Source organism: Schistocerca americana, chromosome 1 (assembly GCF_021461395.2).
Source record: "Schistocerca americana isolate TAMUIC-IGC-003095 chromosome 1, iqSchAmer2.1, whole genome shotgun sequence".
Taxonomy (NCBI): domain Eukaryota; kingdom Metazoa; phylum Arthropoda; class Insecta; order Orthoptera; family Acrididae; genus Schistocerca; species Schistocerca americana.
In genome coordinates, this window is record NC_060119.1 from 1,195,438,570 (window position 1) to 1,195,461,017 (window position 22,448).

The following is a 22,448-nucleotide window of genomic DNA, read 5'->3' on the forward strand; positions in this document are numbered from 1 at the left end:
AATGAATAAAAAATAGGGGGGGGGGGGACCCTGAAACTGTTATGATCACTGTATTAAAACAACTAATTACTGAAATCATTATGCCCTCAAGATTTCCAATATATGATTTACTACTCTTTTTGTCTTATTTCCTGCTCATTTACATACCATTATATCTGTCTCGAAGTAATTAAACTTCATTACTAAATCAATATCAAAATTATTTTCCAACTTTGTCAGACCTTTGTTATTCGTCTATTAGTTCATTAACAAAAAAAGTTCTTTAAACATCATCCTAACATAGCTAGGTCTGCAGGTAATTATTATTAACTCAAACTTTAATTTGTCATCTCGGGACACTCGGATTGCACAACATGTGGAAAAGACCCTGTCTAGGTTAGTTGTGAGGATAATTAAATGATAGGTCAGTTCTGGTAAAATTTAAGTTGTTATTGAACAGTATGGAACAAAAGTAACACTGGTTCACACGAATACAGTACTAAAAGATTGAACCTGTTCGTATCGATGCGGCGGTGGCCGGGCGGCGAGATGGCGAGCACAGAGCACACATACAACCACAGCAATGGCTCTTCATGTATCGGCACTTTATTTCTTCATAGCGTCGCAATACTTTTCCATTTAGTCCCAATGGAATTTTTCCATGCTGTATAGGTGGTGGAACGGCACATCTGAGGCTCAATGAAACTACGTCTTCCAGGAGAGCCTCCTCGATCCAGAACGTGTTGCTCAGACCAGTGCCCAACTCCGACTACTACTGCTGAGTCCGTTGTGCCGTGCAGCGCCCGTGTGTGTTTTCCCGCGCTCGCCTGCCATCCACCTTTTACCGCTCCCCTACAGACAGGGTATTCACCAGAGATTTTGCGTTCTACATATCCTAACACATTGCCTACGTATGGACCAGACGCACAATTACAATTTTAAACATGTTACAATAGATTCAACCTTTCTTACATTTCAATTCTGTTACAATATTGTTTGACATTTGACATAAACATTAATATTCACATCGAAATTTGTTTACAGTTTTCTTAACACAATGACATGAAAACCAAAAGGAAATGAAATCAGAACATCGATTACATTAATTTAACGAAAAATCAGATGGAAAAAAAATATTTATATGTACAATAGTACAGCGTCGTTGTTGTTACAACCTGTCCGGTGGAGCCAGGATCAGCTGACCATAGAATTTCCGGCAGTACAGTTCATCATAATGGGTCATCGCAGATCATCGTCATGTTCCAAAGTGGTACTGAGGATGCTCTAACAGTGTGGCCCAAAACCTCATGCTACAGCTTCACCTGCAGACTGTTAAGACAGCAGCCTCCAAGACTTCAACTGTACTGCTGGAGGAACAGCCTTGGCGACGAGCCTGCCGTCTCGACAACGTGAGTCAGATTAATTCCACCACGTCACTGGCACAAGGCATCACCTGAGGCTGACGGGAAGATGCAGAACTTCAAATCTCAACGATTGTATGCAAACTAGCTATTCATGCCTTATTAACGCCGAAAGATGTGCTGCAAAAGCCATAACGCCCCTCTGACACCGTAGAGATGTCTCTGATCAACACCACTAAAAAATTAGTTTTCAGTATTAAAAAAATTTTGAAAGATAAATCAAAACTTTGATCCCAAACATAAATGTGTAGTCCCACACAAAGTGTCTATGTCAGTTAATGTAACAGACAACATCTTGTATTAACATTTAGTCCAATGAATAATTTAATTAACAAACGAAAAGCTCTGTGTTGCTGTGTTCTACAGGATTAATTTATTGTGTTAACTGGTTTTTGGCTTACAAGGCTATCATCAGACTTAAACTGACTATTGTTGTCACGGATTTTACAATGTTTGTAAACAACAGTGGAAAACATATTGTGCATCTAGATTGAAGCACAAGCACATAATAAATGAGAACCCTGACAATGAAATGGTAGTGGAATTTAAAAATTGAAACGTTGGACCATAAATAAAGATAAATGGGGTGAAATGGAGCAACAGTAACATTAAACTACTTAACAGTTTACATTATTAAATAATTTTATTTTATTATTTTTGAGCTTTTCCTCATTACACAGGCTTATCTCCAACATAATAATTTACTTGGAAATTGCAATACAAACAATAAACGTTCTTAAACTATACTCTCAAAATATTTCTCCAGGTGTTTCGATTTTGCGTGTCCTCTTCCTCTGCGCCCATTCTCCTCATTGTGTGCTGTACATTTTGGAGCCAGGTGGTCACAGGTCGTCCTCTTCTTCTTCTCCCCTCCGGTTCCCATTCCAGTATCAATGTTAGTATTCTGGCTTCCTCCATTCGTCGTACATGCCCGTACCACTGTAATTTCTTCCTATCCATTACGTCGTATATTCTTTCTTTTATTTCCATTCTCCTTATTACTTCGGTGTTCCTTATCTTTTCTTTCCTGGAGATTCTTGCCGATCTTCTCCAAATGTCCATCTCCAGAGCTTGTAATTTTTTAATGTGCTTCATGTTAATTGTCCAGGTCTCCGTTCCATACAGAACCACACTCTCTAATATGGATTTGTCTATTAATTTTTTAGTTCGGCTCATTACATTCCTGCTCCATAAGACTGAGTTAAGCATCCCAATGACCCTCCGTCCGCTACTAATTCTTTTATTGATTTCTGACTCTGATTTTCCCTCGATTTCTAAAATGGATCCCAAATAACAGAAAGTGTTTACGTTTTTGATTTTCTTTCCTTCAATGTACAGCTCATCTGAATCATTAGTCAAGTATTCTGTTTATTGGTAATTAATCTTCAAACCCCAAGTTTTGTATTCTACTGCTAGTTGATTGCACATATAGTTAGCATCCTCCCCATCTTGTGCTACGACTACTTGAATAATAAATGATGTAGGTACACTCCATCTCTTATTTCTAATCCCATACTATTACATTTACGAGACCATGTTCTAAGGCTAATATCTATATAGATTTTAAATAATGATGGTGACATGGGACAGCCCTGTAAAAGGCCTTTGCTTGTTCTAAATTTCTGTGAAAGTTTATTACCAACTTTAACTTGGCAAATGTTATCTTTATACATCTGTAGTATTATTTTAATCAAGGAAGGGTTTATGTTTGCCAAATGTAGTGCTCTCCAAAGTAATTTTCTTGGAACAGTGTCATGCGCTTTTTCTAGATCTATGAAAATTATTCCTATATTTTTTGATTTTTCCCTATGTTTCTCCAAAATCTGTCGTAATGTGAAAATATGGTCTACACATGATCTCCCAGCCGTGAATCCACATTGTTGTTCTTGGGTTCTAAATTTTTTTTCCAGTTTGTTTTTAATTACTTTCGCAAAAATTCTCATTAATGTGTTGGTAACACAAATTCCTCGATGGTTTGAACAAATTTTGCGATCCCCTTTCTTAAATATTGTATTAATGTAACCTAGCTTCATCTCGTTGGGTACTGAATATCCATGTATCATTTTGTTGAAGAGCTGTGTTATCAGTTCCACAATTTTGTCACCACCATATTTCAGACACTCCAGATTGATATTGCCTGGTCCCGGTGATTTACCATTCTTTCCTGTTCTCAACGCCTGAAGTACTTCACTTTCTAAAATCTGGATCTCATCATCTCCATGTCCTTTACCTTCCCCTGTTCCTTCGTTTAGATATTCTTCTCTGTCCTCATTTAATAATTTTTGGAAATACTCTTCCCGTTCCTTTTGTGTTATCAGCTGGAGATTAGTTTTGCTTTTTGTATCCTGTCGAAGTCCTTTCAATACTGACCATGCTTCTTTTGCTCTCCCTAATCCTAATTTGCTATTCACCTTGGCACATGTTCTTTCCCATGCTTCATTTTTTGCCATCCTTATTTTTTTCATCACTTCATTCTTCTTTTCCTTGTATATTGACCTTGTTTCTTCCGATTTATCATTCAACCACTGAAGGAATGCATTTCGTTTTTCTCTAACGAGGACCTCTAGTTCCTCTGACCACCACTCTGCTGCATGGTTGTGGTTGCTAACTTTTTTACCCAACACCTCTGTTGCTATGATTTTCACATTAGCTTTTATATAGTCATATATTTCCTCTGTACTTCCTTCAAATGATTCAACCAGTTTCCTTTCCATGCTGGCCGCAAGGAGTGTTCTGATATTTTCGTCTTGTAGGCTGTCAATATTAAAAGGTAAATTTTCATCTTTCTCAGTCTAGCTCGTTTTATTTATGTTACTTGTATCACTCCTTGCATTCTTCCATGGCCAGAAAGACTTCATTCTAACTAGATAGTGGTCTGATCCACACTGGGCTCCTCTATAAGATCTGACGTCTACTGCCTTGAAACTGCTTGTTTGCCTAATGATAATATAATCTATTATAGAATGAAGTTCTTTGGTGTTCTGTTGCCAAGTATATTTATGAATGTCCTTATGTTTGAAAAATGTGTTGGTAATTTTTAGATCAAATTGTTCACAAATAAACACAATGTAAAAATTAAAAAAAAGTCAACAAACATCAGCCCCGCAGTCCAGACCTAATCTTAAAAGACCTACCATCCCTTAGTACTTTCAGTCTTTTTAAACTTCAAAAAACCCTCTCAGTTTTACGTTACTTCTCACACTGCCTTTTCCTTCATATTCCTTCATTTTCCATAACCACTGATTTCTTTTATTTTACTGAAATTGTCTATGTGCTCTATACATTCTGTAGTTATAGTTGCTGATTCTTTCTTTCAAGAGGTTTTTGTATCACTTTCCATATTTAATAACTCTTGAAGTTGTCTTAACAGGTACTAATTTCATTTTATTTGGTTTGTTTATTTGATGTATACTGTTACAAAGGCACTGTTTTCGAGTACCGTGTCTCCCTTTGTATTGATATATTATTTAACTACTTACCTTTTTTACATTGCAATATCATCATGTGTCAAATATGACATTTACTGTGTGTGCCTCCTCATATTCGTTCATTTTCCTGCATTTATTCATTTACGTTTACATTATTCAGACTGCTTACGTAGACCATATGTTCTTTAGTTACAATTATTAATTTTTTCTTTTAAAAGGTTTCTGTGTCACTCTTTATGTGTAATACCTCTTGAAGTAGCCTTCTCAAGTAATAATTTTGTTTTATTTCTTTTTGTGTCTCTTTATTAATGTACACTGTCACATAGGCATGGTTCTGCAGTTAATAGTTAATCTTTATGCCGTTTGTTCCCTCCATATTTATTTATTGCTCAGTTTAAATTGCATTATCACCACATTGTCGAAGACATCATTTAGTGTGTGTTTGTGCCTTGATCTAGATCTGTAATATCTTTTCCAATGTTGTTTACAAACACTATTGACAGCACTAAGTCTGATGATGGTCTTAAAACTCAACAACACAGTGCCTAATAAATTTTCACACAGTTAATTCTGTATTCATAATGTAACTGTTATATAATTTCTGTCATATGTACCCTACCTTATTTTATTAATGTTATCATATAATTAAATGTTAAGGAATTAATTGAAACGAAATAGTTACAACATTCTAATTATGGTTTAGTTAAAGGGCTGGCCTACTCAAGGAAGTTTTCTATTGTCTAGAGCCAAAGAGCACGTTTTAAGTAAGGAATATTGTTGCTGGGAGCATAAACGCGGAGTCGGACAGAAGTAGTCACTGAAGACAGATTTGCTAGTGACAAGGGCTCAAGTGTAGACCCAGTGTGTGGAAATGTAAGGAATAAACTGGAAGAATTTTAATATATGGCCAGGCATGTTATGTGGTTGTGAATAGGCACAGTACATTGTCATCTACAGAAATTAATACTGAAGACGAGTATTGCGGTCCCAAACTTCTTACGTGGAGCGACGGTAAAAAAGAGCCTGTTGCCATACAATGCCTTACATCAAACTAGCAGAATTCGTCAAAGTAAGATCAGACCAGTTTCATTTTTAGATTGTACAAGGCTAGTCTGCGTCGTATCTTTGTTATATGAATGACAGAGTGTTTAGTGCGGCATCTGTTATAGTGTTTATTAACTTTACTTCACTCATTTACCTAGCACCTTCCTATCCCATCATCGTTATTGACTCCCAGAATAACAGCAGCGAAGGAACAGTAGAATAATGAAAGTAATGAGTCTGTTTAATTTCGGTAACTAAAATAAAAAAGTGCAATTTGCAAAACTGAGAAAAAAATAACGACTATCAGTAAAAGAGTAAAAGTATAATTTAAATGAATGTTGACAAAATATTACTTGAGAATAATTTATGTTTTATGTGTGCATTGCAAACGCTGCTCACATTTGCAAATTACTTAACAGTACAGTGTAAAATTACTTATACAAATAAAATGACACAACTTCAGAGACTTCACTGGTCTCACGCAGTCATGATTTTTTATGTATATAGAGGAGGAAGGCGTGTCAGAGTAACCTGTGCAGTTGAGTCAACATTTATGCCAAGGCGACTTAGTGGCTAATGAACCTGCCTAGTAAACACGGGCCCCAGGTTCGATTCCCGGCCTTGGTGCAAACTTTCACTCACTGCTTCAATCTATATACGTAACAAATCATATCTGTATAAGACCAGTAACATCACTGAAATTGTGTCATTTCATTTGTATAAGTACCTAAACCTGGGTTTCAGGTTGTATCCTCTATTTATGTTCGATGCTGACGTAATATTCCAGAAAAATGGAGAGCTGTAAGGGGGAATTTAAAACAAACTGGGGCGACAGTGAGATTTTGATCGAAGAGTGAGTTGTGCCAGGTTAATACATGCAGTTGTGTAAAGCATTGTCCCTATGTGGCTTGTGGCAAGCATACCTGCCTAATAAACAGGAGACCCAGGTTCGATTTCCGGGCTTGATACAAATTTTCACTTGCCACTCCAGTCCATATACATATAAAATTACTGATCCTTCCATTAAAAAAAAAAAAAAAAAAAAAAAAAAAAAAAAAAAAAAAAAATGAACTTTACTATAGTAGAAAACATTTGTGGACATTTACGTTTCTAAAATCAGTAATAGTAAAGCCAAGTTATTCATTATGCGAACTGTTTCGCATAAATTATTTTACGGTTAACATTAAATCACGATATTAACCGCGTTTTCATATCTGAGCTCCAAACATTGCTTTTGATTCCGTTCTCGCCTGATTACAACTCAGTAACAGTTAATAATAAAAAATCAATAATCATACAGTAATTTTTGATCACATTGGGAGCTAGCGACTGTTCTTAAGTAATATGCAATCTAAAATTATACAAAATTCAATTAATTTACTCCAATTTTCACTAAGTATTTTTCGTTTTTACCTTTTTTGTCAAAATTTCTTTCGGTCGTTACCACGCGAAAGTAGTCGCGCGATAGGATTCGGTTGTAACTGTAGCTGGTCTTGAAACTTCCTAGCAGATTGAAACTGTGTGCCGGACCGAGACTCGAACTCGGGTTCTTTGCCTTTCGCGGGCAAGTGCTCTACCAACTGAGCTACCCAAGCACGACTCACGCCCCCTCCTCACAGCTTTAATTCGGCCAGTACCTCGTCTCCTACCTTCCAAATTTCAAAGAAGCTCTCCTGCGAACCTTGCAGAACTAGCACTCCTAGAAGAAAGGATATTGCGGAGACATGGCTTAGCCACATCCTGGGGGATGTTTCTCAGTTGGTAGAGCACTTGCCCGCGAAATGCAAAGGTCTCAATTTCGAGTCTGTGTCCGGTACACAGTTTTAATCTGGCAGGAAGTTTCATATCAGCGCACACTCAGCTGCATAGTGAAAATTTCATTCTAGTATCTGCTCTTATCAGGATTTTGATTATTCTTTGGAATGGATCTCTTCCCCAAACAACTGGGAGCATTAGGTCCAAGTGTCATTTGAAAACGTTAATAACCGAAGGTGTAGGTCTGTTATAGCCTTGTAAGTCGAAAACGGGTTAAAACAATAAATTAAATCTGTATAAAATAAGCAGTACAGTACTTTTAATTTCTTGTAACGTTCTTCTACCAAGAAACGGAGGAGTAGTCAGTTAAAATGAGTAAATTTAAATTCATCACGAGTTTCTGCTCATTCACATAGAAGAAGTGTGTTAAACCTTTTGGAGCAGCTTATATTTCACCATAAATATTATTGACCCAATACGACGTTTCTGTGTGACGCTTAATGATCTTATTAAGATAACACAGACACGTGGGATCAATCTGCATTTCCCTAAATATTCATATTCGTATTACCTTAGTTCCCTCCTCACATGATGCGCGATTTCACAAAAGGCAACGACCAGGGCTTTGCGGGTAATTATTATTTCCGAGCAGCAGACGCAGCTTTCCGCGGGAAGACCGCCCCCCTCGCCCCCCCTCACCGCCCCCCCCCCACTCCTCCCATTGAAACCGGTTGCGTAAGTGGATTGCAGGATTAGCGCGGACCCGGAGCACTTCAGGGCGAGTGCTGGTGTCTGCGGGGAAGTCGGGCTTAAGTCGGCCGGCCTAATGCCGCGGCTCCCATGCGCCCGTGCGCGGTAAAGGTGCGGCGCAGCCGGGCTGCGAGGAATGTTTAATGCACGGAGTGAAGAGTTTAGAATTGTTTAGCAGCGGCACGGCAAAACGTGTGCCGCTGGGATTCCGGGGGATGTTACTCAGATAACCATTAGCGTAGTCTACGGCGCTCCGTTTGTCGGAGCATCAGCGGTATTTCACGAAACACGTGTTACATTTAATGGGCCTCGGGGAAGCACCGAGGGGCAGGCCTGTAATATACAGTACTCAACTCTATGTGTTTAAAATTTGTTTGTATTATTCCGGTCTGTGTGCACAAAAACGTACGCTACTGGCCATTAAAATTCCTACACCACGAATATGACTTGCTACAGACGCGAAATTTAACCGACAGGAAGAAGATGCCGTGATATCCAAATGATTAGCTTTTGAGAGCATTCACACAAGGTTGGTGCCGGTGGCGACAGATACAACGTGCTTACATGAGGAAAGTCTCCATACGATTTCTCATACATGCACAGCAGTTGACCGGCGTCGTCTGGTGAAACGTTGTTGTGATGCCTCATGTAAGGAGGAGAAATGGGTACCTTCACTTTTCCGACTTTGATAAAAGTCGGATTGTATCCTATCGCGATTGCGTGTTATCGTATCGCGACATTGCTGCTCCCATTGGTCGAGATCCAATGGCTGTTAGCAGAATATGGAATCGGTGGGTTCAGGAGGGTAATACGGAACGCCGTGCTGGATCCCAACGGCCTCGTATCACTAGCAGACGAGGTGACAGGCATCTTATCCACAAGGCTGTAACGGATCGTGCAGCCACGTCTCGATCAAAAAATGGTTCAAATGGCTCTGAGCACTATGGGACTTATCTTCTAAGGTCATCAGTCTCCTAGAACTACCTAAACCTAACTAAGCTAAGGACATCACACACATCCATGCCCGAGGCAGGATTCGAAACTGCGACCGTAGCGGTCGCGCGGCTCCAGACTGTAGCGCCTAGAACCGCTCGGCCACTCCGGCCGGCGCGTCTCGATCTCTGAGTCAACAAGTTCGGAACGTTTGTAAGGCAACAACCATCTGCACGAACAGTTCGACGACGTTTGCAGCAGCATGGACTATCAGCTCGGAGGCCATGGCTGCGGTTACCCGTGACGATGCATCACAGACAGGTGCGCCTGCGGTGGTGTACTCATCTACGAATCTGGGTGCACGAATGGCAAAACGTCATTTTTTCGGATGAATCCCGATTCTGTTTACAGTATTATGATGGTCGCATCCGTGTTTGGCGACATCGCGGTGAACGGACATTGGAAGCGTGTATTCGTCATCGTCATACTGGCGTTTTACCCGGCGTGATGATATGGGGTGCCGTTGGTTACACGCCTCGGTCACCTCTTGTTCGCACTGACGGCACTTTGAACTGTGGACGTCACATTTCAGATGTGTTATGACCCGTGGCTCTTTCCTTCATTCGATACCCGCGAAACCCTACATTTCAGCAGTATAATGCACGACCGCATGTTGCAGGTCCTGTACGGGCCTTTCTGGATACAGATAATGTTCGACTGCAGCCCTGGGCAGCACATTCTCCCGATCTGTCACGAATTGAAAACGGCTGGTCTATTTTGGCCCAGCAATTGGCTCGTCACAACACGCCAGTCACTACTCTTGATGAACTGTGGTATCGTGTTGAAACTGCGTGGGCAGCTGTACCTGTACACGCCATCCAAGCTCTGTTTGACTCAATGCCCATGCGTATCAAGGCCGTTATTACGGCCAGAGGTGGTTGTTCTGGGAACTGATTCTTCAGAATCTATACACCGAAATTGCGTGAAAATTTAATCACATGTCAGCTCTAGTATAATATATTTGTCCAATGAACACCCGTTTATCATCTGAATTTCTTCTTGGTATAGCAATTTTAATGGCCAGTAGTTATTTGTCCTCCGGCTACAGATTTTGGTCACTGAAAACAATTTTTATATCATGGTACTCATTTTCTCCCTAAGTTTACAGAGAACTAGTTTCGCAAGCTGCAACATTATAGCTAACAAAAGAAACACAATCTATGCTTCTTGGAACATTATTTCTGCCCGGGACTATGTTTTTGTTTGTGAAACTACTGCCATATCTGGCTCACGACAGAATCAAAAGACTCTTTAAACCAAAATGGAAAATAGTACCGAGATGTGAAGACGAACATCACTGATCGAAGTCAAATTCCACACTTCCACGTTAAACGCTTTTATTCGCTATTACGTCTCATCTTTTGCTACTTCTATTTTTAGACATACTTATCTAAAATAATCTTTCGTCCTTCAGAGGTGATTTTGAACCTTCCTGAGCCATTGAAACTGTGTGCCGGTCGTGGACTCGAAATAGGAATGTTATTCCTCACGGGTTTTCTCTTATCCAGTGAGATAACTAGTCGCGTCTTTCAGTTAATTTCAGAAGTGTACGAAATAGCTGAAAGGTATAAGCTGAGTAATCGTGTGAGATTGGTTCTAAGACATGTTTGGATGGTGCATGTTGTAAGAGCAAATGTCTTGTTCCTGGTCGAGCGTCCGGCCGAGACCGGCAGCCGGTTTCGTGTTAATGGCTGACAGAAAATAGATACTGCTCAAATTAGTTTGAATTCACTAAATAGTTTTTCAGTTGCGAAGATTGTTCCTCAGTCTTGCACAAGTGCTGCAGACACTGCTAAAAAGGTATGTCATCTTAAGCTATAGGCTAAAATCTGTTTAGTAAATGCAAATCCAGTACAATACGGTAATATTTATATAAACTCATTACGTATTCTTCTTCCTACATAGTAGTATTTAATGCGGTGGCGTCGTATGACCATGAGTGCTTTTCGTTTTTGTTTGCTGCTTTCTAAACCACTATTATGTAGAAAATTATTGGTGAACAGCAATACAACAACTTAAGTACAAAACATGACCATCACAACATTGCAAAAGGAGTTTCATGCAGAGATTAATCTACTATTGAAGTACAAGAAAATTCAGTGTACTCCTAATGGATCTTGTTAGGAAACCTCCATAATTTGAAAGCTGTCTGTAGAAAAATCATTTTGGAAAATACTTCTGTCCCCCACTGAATTTATGGTAATTAATTACAAGAAATATTATGATAGGAATGTCGCATTAATTCCATTCTTTCTTTCTTGCGGCCTTTTTCCCGCTGCAACTTGTGGTCGGCCGGGTTACTATTGATTGGTCAGTCTTAGTTGCAGAGGGTGGCCAGATGCCCTTCCTGCCGCCACCCCAAACACCTCAGGTCGGATTTAGTGTACCCCAGCTGTCTGTGTCTAGTGTAAGCCATGGAATAGTGCGAACGCTTTTCAGGTATCTGCAAGTAGTGTAACTGAGGCCGGAATTGTGGGAACCAGCCCAATATTCACCTAGCAGGAAGTGGAAAACCGCCTAAAAACCACATCCAGGCTGGCCAGCATACCGGCCCCGTCGTTAATCCGCCAGCCGGATTCGATCCGAGGCCGGCGCGCCTGCCCGAGTCCAGAAAGGAGCGCATTAGAGCTCTCGGCTACCCTGGCGGGTAGGAGTGTCGCATTAATGCACTAGTTGAATTGCATCGTGTGTATTATTTTAAATTTTACTACATGGTAAAGGGAATGTTTCTTCCGTACATCTCTTTCTTCTCGTCATTGTAATTTCATCTTGCAAATCTAGTCCCTGCAGAGAAGAACGCCTCTAGTTAAAATATAGAAAATACGCAGCTCGTTTAGTTATTATTCCAAAACTAATATATGATCCATTTACATATCTTTATGATCATAACATTCCAAATGTATTTAGTAAAACTGCATCTAATTCGAGTCCAAAAATTCTTTATTAACTGGAACAATGGAAATAGTATCAAAACAAATATATCAAATAATTGAATACGGGCACTTGATTGTTTGCATTGACAACAGCAAATACTTCACAGGCCACAGAACAACAAATGTTGGCCCAATATCAAACTGCGTTAACAAATATGACGCTGTCAGTGGAATCTATTGGCATCAATAGGAGACCATTCTGCTCCATAGCGTATGTTTCCATTTTCCCTTACGGTTGACTCCTGCAACCATCAGTAACAATGATCCTATTCCGAGTACTCTCTTTTACTGTCATCAGTGGGACTTTAATGCTAAGTTGATGAGGACAGCAGTGCCACTTGTCAACGTTATCTGGTCTTCTCTTTGTCACGGCAGACAGTGCCATCTGCCCTCGCGGTTTTGACTCTCTATCGTTTTTGTTTTTTCTATCAACTCTTTCATGCTTCCTGTCGAGGTAAATAGATTGCTGGGTCACTTAACAGCTTCATCTTTTCTTTCACATCATCACAGTAGGATGGTCCACGTCAGAAATAATCTCATTTTGCACTCGTTCATGAAAACGTCCAATAATGGCGCAAAGGCTCAGACACTTACCTTATAGCTGGTAAACAGGTTAACAGAATGACTAACTTTTCCATAAAAGAATTTCGTGGCTTCAGCCATCAGCTAGCAGACAGGCCCTCGACACACGTAAAAGTAAGATAGGCAGCATCAAAAGGGCTTCCAATGTGGAAATAGCGATATGCAGTACCGGTATGAAGCCACCTACAATTTAGTTACCATGTGGATGGAGGAGGCAGCCTAGGTTTAAATGGAATACATACACCACACATTAATATCTTTTTGCTCCTTATATTGTTGAAATGTGATTTACTTTGAATATTTCAGAAAGACCCGATGGAGATGTAATAGGCTTCAATTACAACCAAAATATTTACATCAGGAAATAATGTAATTATGAATATGCGAAAATTTAACATAAAAAGAGTTAGAAACTTCAATGCTGTACAGTTCAATAAAAGATAAGACAAGAAACTGAACTGAAGATAGAATGGAGGTGGAAGATTCATCTGCAATTGTGCATGAGACGTTTCTGGGAACTTCACCGCGGACACCAGCAGTGGTAACGTACCATGCGTGGCTGGAAAGACGGTAGATGGCGATATGTGGTGGCTGTTGGTCGATGGCTATGAAATGGTATCTCATATTGTTGATTCTTCTCTTCTAGCCCGAGGGACCGTTCTTTGGCTACTGAAATTCATGACACCCCACTGTCCTCATCATCAACTTCTAGGAGTTTGTCTCACATATATTGAGCAGGGAAATATCTTGTCTATATCTACATCTACAACGATACTCCGTAGTCCACATTAAGGCGGGCGGAGGGTACTCCGTACTCTTATTAGTCATTTCCTTTCCTGTTCACTAGTAAACAGAACGAGGGAAATTGCCCTTAATTTCTCGTATTTTATCTTCGTGGTCTTTGCACGCAATGTATGTTGGAGATAACAGAATCATAGTGCAGCCAGCTTCAAATGATGGTTCTCTAAATTTTAGCAGTTGTGTTCCTCGGAAAGAACTTTGTAATTCCTCCAGGGATTTCCTTTTGAATTCCCGAAGCAGCCCCATTACACTTGCGTGTTGTTCGAAACTTCCAGTAGCAAATATAGTAGCCCGCCTCTGAACTGCTACGATGTCTCCCTTTAGTCCAACCTGGTACGGATACAACACTCGAGTAGTGCTCAAGAATAGGTCCCACTAGCGCCCTACATCCCGTCTCCTTTACAGCTGAACCACACGTTCCTGAGATTGTCCAAATAAAACGAAGTCGACCTTTTTCCTTTCCTGCCACAGTCCTACCCGCTCATTGCATTTCATGTCACTTTGTGACGTTACGTCCAGATTCTTACACTGAAGAGCCAAAGAAACTGGTACAACTACTTAATATTGTGTAGGACCCCCGCGAGCTCGCAGAAGTTCCGCAACGCGACGTAGCGTGGACTCCACCAATGTCTGAAATAGTGGTGAAGGGGAATGACACCCTGAATCTTACAGGGCTGTCCATAAATCCGTAAGAGTACGAAGGGGTGGAGATCTCTTCTGAACGGCACGTTGCAAGGCATCCCAGATATGCTCAATAATGTTCGTACCTGTGGAGTTTGGGGGAGCGGAAGTGTTCCTGGAGTGACTCCGTAGCAATTATGGACGTGTAGGGTGTCGCATTGTCCTGCTGGAATTGCCCGAGTCCGTCGGAGTGCACAGTGGACATGAATGGACGCAGGTCATCAGACAGGATGGTTAAAATGTGCTACCTGTCAGAGGCATATCTAGAGGTGTCAGGGGTCGGCTATCACTCCAGCTGCACACACACCACACGATTACAGAGCCTCCACCAGCTTGAAATTCCCATGCTCACATGCGGGGTCCATAGATTCATGAGGTTGTCTCCATATACGTACACGTGCATCCGCTCGATACAATCTGAAAAGAGATTTGTCCGACCAGGCAACATTTTTCCAATCAGTAACAGTCCAATGACGGTGTCGGTGGGCCCAGGCGAGGCGTAAAACTTTTTGTCGGGCTGTCATCAAGGGTACACAAGTGGGCCTTCGTATCCGATAGCCCATATCTACGATGTTTCGTTGAATGGTTCGCACGCTGACACTAGATGATGGCCCTGCATTGAAATCTGCAGCAGTTTGCAGAAGAGTTGTCGTTATGTCACACTGTACGATTCTCTTCAGTCGTCGTTGGTCCCGTTCTTGCAGGACTTCTTCCGGCAGCAGCGATGTCGGAGATTCGATGTTTTGCCGATTCCTGATATTCTCGGTATACTCGTGAAGTGGTCGTACGGGAAAATCCCCACTTCATCGCTACCTCGGAGATGCTTTATCCCATTCCTCGAACGCCGACTGTGACACCACGTTCAAACTCACTCAAATCTTGATAACTTGCCATTGTAGCAGCAGTAACCTGCCACTTTCTTTGGCGCTTCAGTATGAATGCCGTGATGTTTTGCCGATTCCTGATATTCTCGGTATACTCGTGAAGTGGTCGTACGGGAAAATCCCCACTTCATCGCTACCTCGGAGATGCTTTATCCCATTCCTCGAACGCCGACTGTGACACCACGTTCAAACTCACTCAAATCTTGATAACTTGCCATTGTAGCAGCAGTAACCTGCCACTTTCTTTGGCGCTTCAGTATGAATGCCGTGAATTTGTGGAGCAGGATACTACTAATGCTGTATCCAATCATTATGGCCTTGTTCTTTCTGCTCAGTCGTATGAACGTACATATTCCTACATTTAGAGCTAGCTGCCATTCGTCACACCAACTAGAAATTTCGGCTAAGTCATCCTGCATCCTCTTACTCAACTTCGACACCTTACCATACACCACTACATCATCAGCAAACAACCTGAGATTGCCGCCCACCCTGTGCGCCACATCATTTATATGTATAGAGTACAATAGCCGTCCTATCAATGTTCTATAGGGTACTCCTGGCGATACCCTTGAATCTGAGGAATACTTGCAGTTGAGGACAACGTACTCGGTACTATAACTTAAGAAATATTCGAGAAAATTACATATCTGTGAACCTGTTCCATTCTCGTACCTTCTTCAATAGCCTGCAATGGGCACAGTGCAAAACGCTTTCCGGGAATCTAGAAATATGGAATCCGCTTGTGGCCCTTCATTCACTGTTCACAAAATATGTTGTGAGAAAGGGGCAAGCTGAGATTTGCACAAACGATTCTTCCTAAATCATGCAGATTCGTGGCCCATAAGCTTCTTGCTCTCAAGAAAATTTGTTATATTCTGAGAGTATGTCCAAGGATTCTGCAGCAAACCAATGTTAAGGATGTTGGTCTGTAATTTTCTTTTGCCCTTCTTATACACAGGAGTCACCTGCGCTTTCTTCCAATCGCATGGGACTTTGCCCTGAGCTACAGATTCACTATAAATGGAAGCTAAGGAAGGGGTCAATGCCGTGTAGTACTCTTCGAAAGGCAGAATTGGGATTCCATCCGCACATGGTGTCTTATTTGTTTTCAGCTCCTTTAGTTGTTTCTCTACGCCAGGGATGCTTATTACTATGCCGTCCATACGGGAGTCTGTTCGATGGTCAAACGATGGCATGTTTGTACTATTCTCCAACATGTACGATTTCTTGAAGGTAAAATTTAAAACTACAGCTTTCGCAGCTTTCCTTTTACTATTTTGGACTGCCACACCAGAGTGGTCAACAATTGACTACATGTAAGCCTGAGACCCAGTCAGCGATTTTACGTAGGGCCAGAATTTTCTCGGATCCTCTGCTAGATCCTTTGCTGAGGTGTGACGGGAATAGTAGTTGTATGCTTCGTGCATAGATATTTTCGCAGACGTTCGAGTCTCTATCAACCTTGCATGTTGTCATTTGTGACTTTTCTTTCGAACCGAGTGCAGCAGACACTGCTGCCTCGACATTTTCCGGATCTCGTTACTAAAACATCGCGGATCGCATCCGTCCTTAATACACTTAATAGGCAGATAATTCTCCAGACCACGATTTACAAACTGATTGAACTTTGGCATAATTCCTCTGTGCCCATCTTACTGGAACTAAGTGAGACGCTTATCTGCTCTTTCTAGTAGAAACTCTCTCCTATCCTTCTTAACGGATTTAATAACTTTCGTAACCATTGCTGCTTCGATGACATCATGATCGCTAGCCACGGTTTCTGTACATGCGTTTTCTGTAAGGTCTTACATATTTGAAGCTAAAAGGTTAAGATACTTCCATTGCGTGTGGGCTTCCGAACTAGCTGTTCAAGACAGTTTTCAGAAAGCGTCTGTCTGTACACCCTGCAATGAATCCATACACATCCTACTCTATACTCGGTAGGCTAAAATCGCATCAAACCCTAATGGACGACCTGGATATTTACGTTCTACTGACAACAGACGTGCTTTGAATGACTCTAGAACTGTCACAGTGGAATAGGGTGGCCAGCGAAAGGATCCGAAAATTAACTTTCACACTCAACTTTGACCTCAATAGAGACGATATTTTTGGCAACTGCAATGATCACTTCCTCTCCTATGGCTTCCAATCTGACTTTCCACTACACGCTCCGTTACTTGGAAAATACAGCTTTCCACTTCGGCTTTTACTCACATGTCAATCCCGAGAATAATCTGAGGGGAAGAAATTTCCTGGAGGGCAAATAAACTCAGGAACTTTATTACGAATATTTCGACAGCGTACTGATTTAATTTTGACAATCGAAATCTCTGTACTCTGAATGCGGCATGACTTGCATTTTTGCATAATGACTGGCGAGTGTTCATCAGAATACTTCAGACTACCCACTAACCTAAAAATCCCTCACGTGCACTCCATAAGTACTCTGCTACCAGAGTAGCTGCTTCCTGTGTGCATTGCGCCCCTGAGCTATCAAGGAGAGTCCTAAAAATCCCCAAATGATACCGAAGGTCTAGAAATCTACAGCCAAGGCCGTCACAGAGTTTACGAATCCTCTGGTTGAGACCCTCCACTTGGTTCCAAACCAATGGATCCCCAATAACTCCGGTAACAATGCTGCAAATTGCGAGCTCTGCTCGCACCCTACGTGTGAGACCAGCAGCCTTCACAACTTCCGCCAGCCATCCCAGCCGTCTGTATGAAGTGAGGAGGGCGTTGTTGGTACCGACGTGAGCCACAACTTGCAGATGACTGCACCCTGCAAGCTCATTAGCCGCAGGGAAGTGGGCCTCCACATCTCGAATGAAGTCTCCCGGCAGACATCGAGTGCACATTGGCTTTCTTCCCAGCCCTGAACGCTGTCTGCATAAGGGGCTCATAATGCGCCTGACGTTGGAACTCCCGCTAACTAGTAAACCCCTTGTCCCGTGTACCTGCTCGGATCCGCTAAAGAAGCGATTTCTTGCACACTCACAGAGTTAATGAGCGAGGTCAACGATCAGCCTCGACATCGGCCCTCCACTTTAAGAGAGACGAACGCGTCCCTACCTGCTACTCACTCTGCTGTGAGAGCGGATCAACTGCCTCGGGTGCATTAGGAGGTGCCTAGGTAGCCGAGCCCGTGGGCGAAACAAGCGACAAATGACGTGTTCCATGAAAGGCGGTTGATAAAATACCGATCTACCGGTGGTTTAGCGAAGAATAGCGATACATATGGCGATATCTACCCCCACAGTATATCGATTTATCGATATCACGATGTCAATATCGAGTGCCGATATTTAGAATTTATATTTTTTTGACAACATTCGGTAAATATTTTAAGTCGTTCTTTTTAAACTATTTGAACATAATTATACTTTCATTATGTGAAGGAGCTTTTATCACATCCAGTCTTTCTCTGTGGGAAGCAGGTACAAGTGACACAAAATAAGTAGTCCAATTTCATTGTTGGGGGGGTGGCGTGTGAGGGGAGGGGTGGGGGGGGGGGGGGTTGGCGGTGAGAAAATAACAAAATCTCTGATGTGAAGAAATTGCACAAAAGCTGCGATAAAAACCAATTTTTAACGCAACAAGTGTGCTATTTCTCCAAATCGGCATTCTTGGAAACCAGCTACAGAAAATAATCAACACAAATGTAAGTGACAAGATTGTTTTTTTTTTTTTGGTTGACGGAGACGTGTGAGAGGAAATGCTGACATAATCGGGGATCGGCGCTACAAATAGATAACTGCAACGTTTAGCTTTACCAAACAGTTTTGACAATACAGCTGCTAGGTCTCTGGCGTTGGAAAAACTGAAAAAGCAGGGCAGTCGATATGAAGTATTCCAGACAAACCCGACAGGTGACGAAACCGAACGACGGACCCATCGGACACCTTTTATTGTGCCACTCACATCGTTATCTTTTGAATTCTTGCTCCAAGAGGGATAGTCAGGGTACTAACTTGTTAATGTACAGAATATCTAATAATGAATGCATACTTAAATATACAGCGTTAAAACTGGAAGTATGTTTACAATGTGCCGCCGATGTTTTTCTATGTAGGTACTTCGATATTTTGCCTGTAGATATATCTATCTATATGTCGATAGTTTTTCGACTTTTTTGGAGCCGATAATGATATTTTTCTGAATACCAATGTATCGGATTTCCGATGTTTTTAAAATTATTATCAGTCCTTGTCGCATGCAGCACACAAGATTCTCCACCTCCGCTGAATCCAGAGGCAGCAGCCTGAAGGCGACTGACCGCAGCCAAAAGCAGATTCAGCTGTTCGGCCAGTCACAGTGACCTCTTATCCTTTGTGTAATGTAATCATGCTTGTCGATGAATTTACCGTCAATTTCTTCATTGAAATGTCGCAGAATGTCTTTGGCCTGATTCAAGATGGATAATTGCCGCATCAAGTTATCCTCTTTACGAAGGCATGGTTGCAAGACAAATTCGTACCGTCACCTGTTACATCACAAGCAGTTTTATGAAAAAGTAGTATTACCAACCGTTTCTTTTATGCAACTTAGAAAATGTATGATCATTAATGCCTACCATTATATAAATTCAAGTATTCGGATCATTAGATTCCCACTATACTATGATAAATCACCATAGGTCTTTATTTTACGATATACTACTACTTGTCAGCACAATAACGAAGTCAAAATAAATATTTCTTTTGTAATACTTAAAACCTACAGTTTTATCTTAACAACTTATAAAACTCTCTGTGAACCATGCAAGCGTTGAGCGTATATAAGAATCAGTGTATTAATCGTGTTTCGATGGCAATACCTTGACTTAAAGAACACTTTCACACCATACCATATATGATTAGTTTGCAATATTTCCAGAACGTTGTCACTCTCACTTGATTTTGCTGGGTTGCTTGTTGATGGCGTAAAATACCGCGTTTGTAACTAAAGTGAAGTTGATTATATATACTTAAATAGTGACTTATTGACTAAATTTTAATGAGATATTTCTTTATTCTACGTAATTCTCTTTTCCATTCAACAGAAATACAGTTAGAAACTTTTGTAGCTTAGTTTACTAAGTGATACTTACATTTTTCCAAAATTTCTTCGCATAGTTCGTAAAGAAGTTACTTGCCCAGTTACAGCGATTGACAACTTATTTCTCAGTCCTTTCATATCACTGTTTTGAGTCTATTTTATACTCTATTGTATTTATGTTTGTAACTAAAGTGAAGTTGATTGTATATACTTAAATAGTGACTTATTGACTAAATTTTAATGAGATATTTCTTTATTCTACGTAATTCTACGTAATTTTTCCCGAGGGCATGCAGCTTTACTGTATGATTACATGATGATGGCGTCCTCTCGGGTAAAATATTCCGGAGATAAAATAGTCCCCCAATCGGATCTCCGGGCGGGGACTACTCAAGAGGATGTCGTTATCAGGAGAAAGAAAACTGGCGTTCTACGGATCGGAGCATGGAATGTCAGATCCCTTAATCGGGCAGGTAGGTTAGAAAATTTAAAAAGGGAAATGGATAGGTTGAAGTTAGATATAGTGGGAATTAGTGAAGTTCGGTGGCAGGAGGAACAAGACTTCTGGTCAGGTGACTACAGGGTTATAAACACAAAATCAAATAGGGGTAATGCAGGAGTAGGTTTAATAATGAATAGGAAAATAGGAATGCGGGTAAGCTACTACAAACAGCATAGTGAACGCATTATTGTGGCCAAGATAGATACGAAGCCCACACCTACTACAGTAGTACAAGTTTATATGCCAACTAGCTCTGCAGATGACGAAGAAATTGAAGAAATGTATGATGAAATAAAAGAAATTATTCAGATTGTGAAGGGAGACGAAAATTTAATAGTCATGGGTGACTGGAATTCGAGTGTAGGAAGAGGGAGAGAAGGAAACATAGTAGGTGAATATGGATTGGGGGACAGAAATGAAAGAGGAAGCCGCCTGGTAGAATTTTGCACAGAGCACAACATAATCATAACTAACACTTGGTTTAAGAATCATGAAAGAAGGTTGTATACATGGAAGAACCCTGGAGATACTAAAAGGTATCAGATAGATTATATAATGGTAAGACAGAGATTTAGGAACCACGTTTTAAATTGTAAGACATTTCCAGGGGCAGATGTGGACTCTGACCACAATCTATTGGTTATGACCTGTAGATTAAAACTGAAGAAACTGCAAAAAGGTGGGAATTTAAGGAGATGGGACCTGGATAAACTAAAAGAACCAGAGGTTGTACAGAGATTCAGGGAGAGCATAAGGGAGCAATTGACAGGAATGGGGGAAATAAATACAGTAGAAGAAGAATGGGTAGCTTTGAGGGATGAAGTAGTGAAGGCAGCAGAGGATCAAGTAGGTAAAAAGACGAGGGCTAGTAGAAATCCTCGGGTAACAGAAGAAATATTAAATTTAATTGATGAAAGGAGAAAATATAAAAATGCAGTAAGTGAAACAGGCAAAAAGGAATGCAAACGTCTCAAAAATGAGATTGACAGGAAGTGCAAAATGGCTAAGCAGGGATGGCTAGAGGACAAATGTAAGGATGTAGAGGCCTATCTCACTAGGGGTAAGATAGATACCGCCTACAGGAAAATTAAAGAGACCTTTGGAGATAAGAGAACGACTTGTATGAATATCAAGAGCTCAGATGGAAACCCAGTTCTAAGCAAAGAAGGGAAAGCAGAAAGGTCGAAGGAGTATATAGAGGGTCTATACAAGGGCGATGTACTTGAGGACAATATTATGGAAATGGAAGAGGATGTAGATGAAGATGAAATGGGAGATACGATACTGCGTGAAGAGTTTGACAGAGCACTGAAAGACCTGAGTCGAAACAAGGCCCCCGGAGTAGACAATATTCCATTGGAACTACTGACGGCCGTGGGAGAGCCAGTCCTGACAAAACTCTACCATCTGGTGAGCAAGATGTATGAAACAGGCGAAATACCCTCAGACTTCAAGAAGAATATAATAATTCCAATCCCAAAGAAAGCAGGTGTTGACAGATGTGAAAATTACCGAACTATCAGTTTAATAAGTCACAGCTGCAAAATACTAACACGAATTCTTTACAGACGAATGGAAAAACTAGTAGAAGCCAACCTCGGGGAAGATCAGTTTGGATTCCGTAGAAACACTGGAAAGATTAAGGAAAGGCAAAC